This window comes from Diabrotica undecimpunctata, chromosome 4 (genome assembly GCF_040954645.1).
Source record: "Diabrotica undecimpunctata isolate CICGRU chromosome 4, icDiaUnde3, whole genome shotgun sequence".
Taxonomy (NCBI): Eukaryota; Metazoa; Arthropoda; class Insecta; order Coleoptera; family Chrysomelidae; genus Diabrotica; species Diabrotica undecimpunctata.
Genome location: NC_092806.1, coordinates 39,179,938 through 39,187,037, shown reverse-complemented (window position 1 = coordinate 39,187,037; position 7,100 = coordinate 39,179,938). Strand labels below are relative to the sequence as shown.

Here is a 7,100-nt window from a genome sequence, read left to right as displayed (position 1 = left end):
GACGTCAATCTGGATGATTTTATGATTTTAGATATATTGTTACATAACATCGGGCGATCGTTAAATAACACTACTTAGTTCAATCTCTTGACTTTATTGAATTAAGAACTGACTTCAACAATTCGTTACTAAAAAATAGAAGTCGTGTTTGTGTAGGACCGATTACTTCACTTGAAATTTCTGTTTTTATGTTGTTTACTTCGCGAATTTCTATTCCTAGCCTTTGGAAGGTAATCGGCGGGATAATGGGGCAGGGAATGAATAATTGCAAAGAAAAATGTGGGCTAATGATTAATCAGCACACTGGACAAAAAACTATTCTTTTTTGTATATGTGGAAATAATGCGACTGTTGCTACATCAGTAAATTTCGCTTTTTTTTACTATCTGTAGACAGGTAAGACACACTTATCGGCTCAGATTGCATGATCAAGTGTAAAGATTAAATGTTGTTACGAATATTAAACTTGGATGGGAAGAAAGAGTGCCCGGAATTTTGGGTTACTTTGGGTAGCGTAAAAATTTACACAAGGAGAAAATTTGTATTGGTTTTTACCCCTTAAGTACTGACGCGTCGTAGTCTACCAGACTACGGCTGTTGTTAAAACTGTAATATCTACCGTAATTAATAAAATATTTAGTTTTCCGTCAGTATACTCTCAAATAACGTTAAAACAAACTTATTTACCAAATATTAAAAATAGTTCTCGAATTGAACCGACATTATCCGACAATAAAAGTTAGGCGTAATCCATGGTGCAATAAATACACAAGGTATGATACATAATGTTCCAAAATCGGTTCGCTTTCGCGCATGACGTAGTCAAGATCGCTTATTCCCGCAACATTTGAATGTAGTTGTATAGGAAAGACTTTTAATTTTAAGTTTTTTTTATATAATTTGGCTAATTTAATTATAGTAATTATAAAGAGATGATAAAATTATGTTATTATAATATTTATCCTTTATAAAACATAGATATCCTTTATAAGACAAGTTTTAATTATCTTTTATTACACGTAGGTACAGGTTAATTAACTTATACTCCAGAGTTCGATATTTCAGATGTTTAAAAAGATACAAAAAAGTGGTAATGGAGGTACACAAAATTTGTACGTATATATACCTACTGAACTAAACACAAAATCAAAATAAATAATGACAAAGTCAACTTTATTTATATCGAATGAGCTAGCTGGCCATCGAATATGAGTGTAGTGAGGGCACACAATATTGCACAACATTTAAAATGACATTTTTGTAATATTCACACATAAAAGTATCTTGGTATTGTTTATAATAATGATAACATTGTATATTTTAATAACGATAACATGATTTAACAAAGAAAAATATGTTATTTTGGAAGATGATAAATTGATTTCCTCCGAAACAGTTCTTATTGCAAATTGCATAGCAGGCTGAGGCTAATTTCTTACTTAACAAATCGATATGAAAAAACCATTTAAGGTTTCATGACTAATAATTAATAAAAATAAAGATTTAGACTTACGTCGTTGACCTAGAAGTAGTAAGAAGCTGCTCGACATACTTTTTGGACTCTCTGTGTTCGCCTCCTTGTACGCGTTTCTTTTGGTTGGTTAAAAGGGTAGCCGATGTTGATTTAGGCAAATAAAGACTAGGTACTGCCTCAGGTTTGAGTTTTAGACCCTTTTTAGAAACGTAATTTAAAAGTTCCTGTTGTAGATTTCTTTGGTAATCTTCAGTTTTAAAATGTGTATAACAAATTCTTGCAGTATTACAATTAAAATTATCCTATCTACAACAAGATATAATCCACAGTTTTCTGGTCACGCTATCTTTAGGAAATGTATGAAACCTAAAGATTTTATCTTCATTGTCACTATTGCAACAAGCAATTGCACAGCGTACTTTGAAAAAGGTACAAAACCAGATATACAATGGCAAATAAAAACTTTCAGTTTTACAAAAAAATACTATACACTAGGTATAAATAAATAGTAACTAAACACCATTTGTATAAAGACACATATATAAGCATATATCTAAATTATTTTTCTATTATAAAATAGATGACTCAGTCAGTATTGAGATACTTTAAAATATATTTATTATCTCATAACTTGCAATTTGCAATAGTCACCATTGATAACCGATATTATTGTTGAACTTTTGTTTTTATACAAGCTTTCTGTCTTGCCGGTGTAAAGTCGTCTGAAGTCGATATTTATTGTGTTTTGCGTTTGAACTAATTCGTGTCTTATTTTCATATTATTATATTGTTTGATAAGTAAATTTTGCATATAATAATCGGTAGGTTATAGTAATGTGTATATTTTTTATTTTACTAAATTTCATTATAACTCATCTAAAATACCATATTGAATTGTAAAACAGATTTTTCTCTATTGTACTCTATTTTGTTTTTATTTCAGTAAAACTGCTTGGAAGTGAGTGACAGTGAATCAGAATAAGCAAATCTACTACTATTTACCTATTTACAGTATTTCCTCTGCAGAAAATTTTTAAATTTTAAGGGATTTGCATACAAAAAGAGTACTTATATTATTAGTATATGTATGAAAACAAAAATAAATATTTTGCCTGAATCTCTAGGAGAAGTAAAGGTTTTACGCTACTGAAAATATATTTTTTATTCAATTATAACCAAAACAAAACATTTAAAAAAAAATTAGATCACTTTTTAACCATAATTTCAAAATTAATGTGTACGTTAAGCTGTAATAATGGGTTCGAGGTGGTTCAGGCGATCTTAACTACGTCACACTCCTGGGCCAGCTGTCAAATGCCATGCGCAATATCATACCTTGTGTATTCATTGTACCATGGGCGTAATCTGTCAGCTCAGACGATACATCAGTATAAGAGTAACTATTATTAGACGTGGGTTATTTGTTACTGTTACGTTGTCATAGTCAAAAGTGGTCAAAAAGAACATTCCTCAAAGAGTGTGCATTTTATGGATGATAATTATGAAAAAAAAAGTTACAACATGGTATGAAGAATGTGATAGTAGCGGAAGTGGAATAGAGAATACAGAATATGATTTTGCTATTGTAAGTGAGCACGATACAGCATCGGAAATATCGGAAGAGAGTGACGAAGACTAAAATATTGAGGAAGATGACTCATCCAATCGAGGAAATATTTTCGGCAAAAATCGGTTTAAATGAGTGGCACAAGAAGTTGTACCTACACGAAGGAGAACTTTGAAACATAATAGTTATACAACTTCCTGTTCTAAAGAACTCTGCTCGTGCACTTGGAAATAATGCATCCCCTTTAGATGTTTTAATTTAATGTTTTCTACAAAGATGAGTGAGCAAATTATTCACTGGACTAACACTAAAATCTGTAGTTATCGGGAAAATACAAAAGTACTGATAGAAGTGAAAATCGTGACACGGGTTTGATTCAAATGAAAGCATTTTTGGGTATGCTAATTTCTACTGCCGTTTTTAACTTAAATCATGAGTGTATTCGCACCATTTTTGCTACGGACGGTACCGGAAGAGGCATTTTTCGGTGTGTCGTGCAGCACGATATGAAAAAGGATAAAAACTTAGTCAAGTCAATGTTTCTTTGTTTCAATATATTTTAACTGCAGACTTTGCGGGTTCTTTTAATAAATGACAACTGGAGAAACTGCTTTCTATTGATCAAGTTAATGAATTACGGACACTGCATCACCTCCACTCCCATAAGCAGGTAGCTGGATATTTTTTGTTTTGTGACCAAGAGATAATTCAAAAATTAAGGAAACCATAATAGATTTCACAAAAATAAAAACACAAAAACTTCTAAAGATACACTTTATCGACAAAGATGCATTCAAGCAACCAAACATCACTGTATTGTAATAATCCCAGCACTACATGACTGACCAAAGGCCAGCCCCAGACTCTCGAGTTTACTTCCCAATGGTGTAAATGGGACTGATCTCTATATGTAAAATCTCTCAATCTCAGAGACAATATACTTTCGCCGGTAAAAATTCAACCCAAACAAACAGTTATGATTCTTCTAGCTGCATTTGTCAACATTTGGATTTTATTTATTCTCTTCTTCTTGTTCGAAGATCTAAAACACAAATCACTAAGTGCTTTTTTCGAATATTTGTAAGACGCAAACTAAAACATTGTACACGATAGCATAGTATCACCCAATTTTATTTTTATGGACGATAACGCGCGTCCCCACCGTGCAAGTATCGCCAGTGAATACTTAGTAAGACGTCGGGATTCTTCGTATGAATTAGCCAACTTACAGCCCCGACCTCAATCCAATCGAATATGTCATTGTATGGGACACACTGAGAAGATAAACTCAAACTGGGCTATCCTGCTCAAACAACTTGCCTGAGCTTAGTGCGGCTCTTCGGACAATCTAGAACGAATTGGACCAACTTCGTGTTCAAAATTTAATTATCATAATACCAAGACGTATGCTGGCTGTTCTGAGGGCTCGAGGAGGAAATACTAGGTATAAATAACAAATTACATAAACACTATTCTGTTAGAACTGTTTTTTTTTTCTATCAAAACTTTTTTAATTTTCGAATATTGCCATATGTTTTTATAAATAAATAATGTTTTCACATAAATTGTATTTGTTATTTACATTTTATGTTTCTTTTTAAATGTATGATTAATCTATAAGTGGCATCTCCACAAAATCTCTATAAAATGTGCGTGGATCTAATTTTTTGCACCTGGGTGTATACAGTGTGTAAAAGCCAAATGGAATAAATTCATTATTTAGGTTACTGTACATATTTATAAAAAATCCCGAAACACGTCAAATTTAAATTATAACTTGACATTCTTTAACGTGAAAATGCAACCCCTACCTTTAACCCCCTTAGAATGACAGGTACAACCCCCAATTTTTAAAATAGGAAGTATAAGCTTGTGATATATCGTTTGAAAGGTCTTTTCATTCTCCATTCAAAAATGTTGTCGCTTTCAAGTTTATTAAGATTAATTAAGATAAAATAAATTAAAATCATGTGGTTACCGAAATTCGCTAAAATATACTCAAAACTTATTTCCCGTTTAGGTCTTGATAATGAAAAAGTGAACAAAAACCATAGGAATGTGATTTTTTGATGGTAACCATTAAAAAACTTTAAAGAATTTCCGTGGCAACGTTATTTTAACACGCATTAGTAAATTGTTTTATTTAAGTTGTCAGTATTTTAATTTAAGTAAAAAGTTCGTTTAATTCAATTCTGAAAAATGGTTAGATTAACAGAAATGCATAAAATAACAGTTTTACAAATGATTGGTTATGGAGATAACACCCGAACACAACAGGAAGTAACTCGCCTATTTCATGAGAAATTTCCTAATTTACGGCCTATATCCCAAGGAACAATAAGTAAAATAGAGAAGCAGTTTCGCGAGTTTAGTCATGTAAGGCAGATAAAAAAAGCAGCTGCCAATGCACTGAGTGATGAACTCAAATTATATGTGTTGCTTGAGTTTCAGGAAAATCCACATACATCGAGTAGACAGGCATCCACTACATTCAATGCTAGCCATACATCGATAGTAAACATATTAAAAGAAAATAAATTGCATCCCTATAAGATGATACCTACTCAGGAGCTCATGGAAGATGATTTTGATAGGAGAACTTTTTTTTATGCGCAAATGATGGACATGTTGGATAACAATATTATCCAATTAGAAGACGTTATGTTTTCTGATGAGTGTACTTTTTCACTTAATGGTCATGCTAATCGGCAAAATTGCCGCTACTGGGCCACGGAAAATCCTCACTGGATGAGAGAAGAACACACTTAATACCCTCAAAAGGTTAATGTTTGGGCAGGGATTGTAGTAAACAATATCATTGGTCCCTTTTTCATTGAGGGCAACTTGAATGGCAACAATTATTTGGCACTACTTCGAAATGATGTCATTCCAAAGTTGGCAAATTTATATCCTGATCCAGGAAACCCTCAAGTTCCAGCGAATACGATATGGTTTCAGCAGGATGGAGCACCATTACATTACCAACTTAATGTCCGGCAGTACCTCGATACAATATTTCCCAATCGGTGGATAGGAAGGCGAGGATCGATTAAATGGCCAGCGCGATCACCTGATCTTACATTATTAGATTTCTTTTTATGGGGATATGTGAAGAGCCATGTGTACAAAACTAAACCTTCTGTTTTAAATGACTTAAAAGAACGAATAACTCTTGCGATTAGGTCGATCACGCCTGTTATGTTAAATAATGTTAGAAGACAGTTTTATTTGAGATTAGGATGTTGTCAAGACGTTCGCGGTGAACATTTTAAACTACTTCATTAACATTCGTAGTTCTTTTTCGTGTTCTACATTTTATTACGTTTTGCATTACATTTTAGTTTTTGATTGTATTGTTATTGAGCGAATTTCGGTAACCACATGATTTTAATTTATTTTATCTTAATTAATCTTAATAAACTTGAAAGCGACATTTTCGAATGGAGAATGAAAAAACCTTTCAAACGATATATCACAAGCCTATACTTCCTGTTTTAAAAATTGGGGGTTGTACCTGTCATTCTAAGGGGGTTGAAGGTAGGGGTTGCATTTTCACGTTAAATAATGTCAAGTTATAATTTAAATTTGACGTGTTTCGGGATTTTTTATAAATATGTACAGTAACCTAAATAATGAATTTATTCCATTTGGCTTTTACACACTGTATGTCAACAAACTTACTATTTTTATAGAGCAGTTATACCTACGCACCAATATATAAAAGTAAAATAATTACGCACTATATATACGTGTAAACTAAATCACCGCCTATTCTTGTTTTTTTTTTAATTATGCTAATAACATCATTCACATCCCAGATATTTACGATTGTACAGCTTCATTGTATTTAAAAAAAAAATGTGCATTAAGATGTTCACATTATAAAATACCAGTTTGTGAATTCAAATGTTAAAACAATACACTCGTCGAAGATAAAAGAATTCTTTTTCAATTTGGTTGTGCTAAAGTATCACCAATCTTGAAAGTTTTCCGAGAAAGTATGTAATTGTTTACATTACTCTTCTTTATTTTAGTAGGTATCATACTTGTCGCAATATG

General features: G+C 32.1%; 1 protein-coding gene across 6 annotated transcripts in view; it reads left to right on the top strand.

Moving 5' to 3' along the window:
• LOC140439453 (signal-induced proliferation-associated 1-like protein 2) overlaps positions 1 to 7,100 on the top strand; it is a 264,982-nt gene that overhangs the window by 86,906 nt on the left and 170,976 nt on the right. The gene's annotated exons all lie outside the window — the stretch shown is intronic.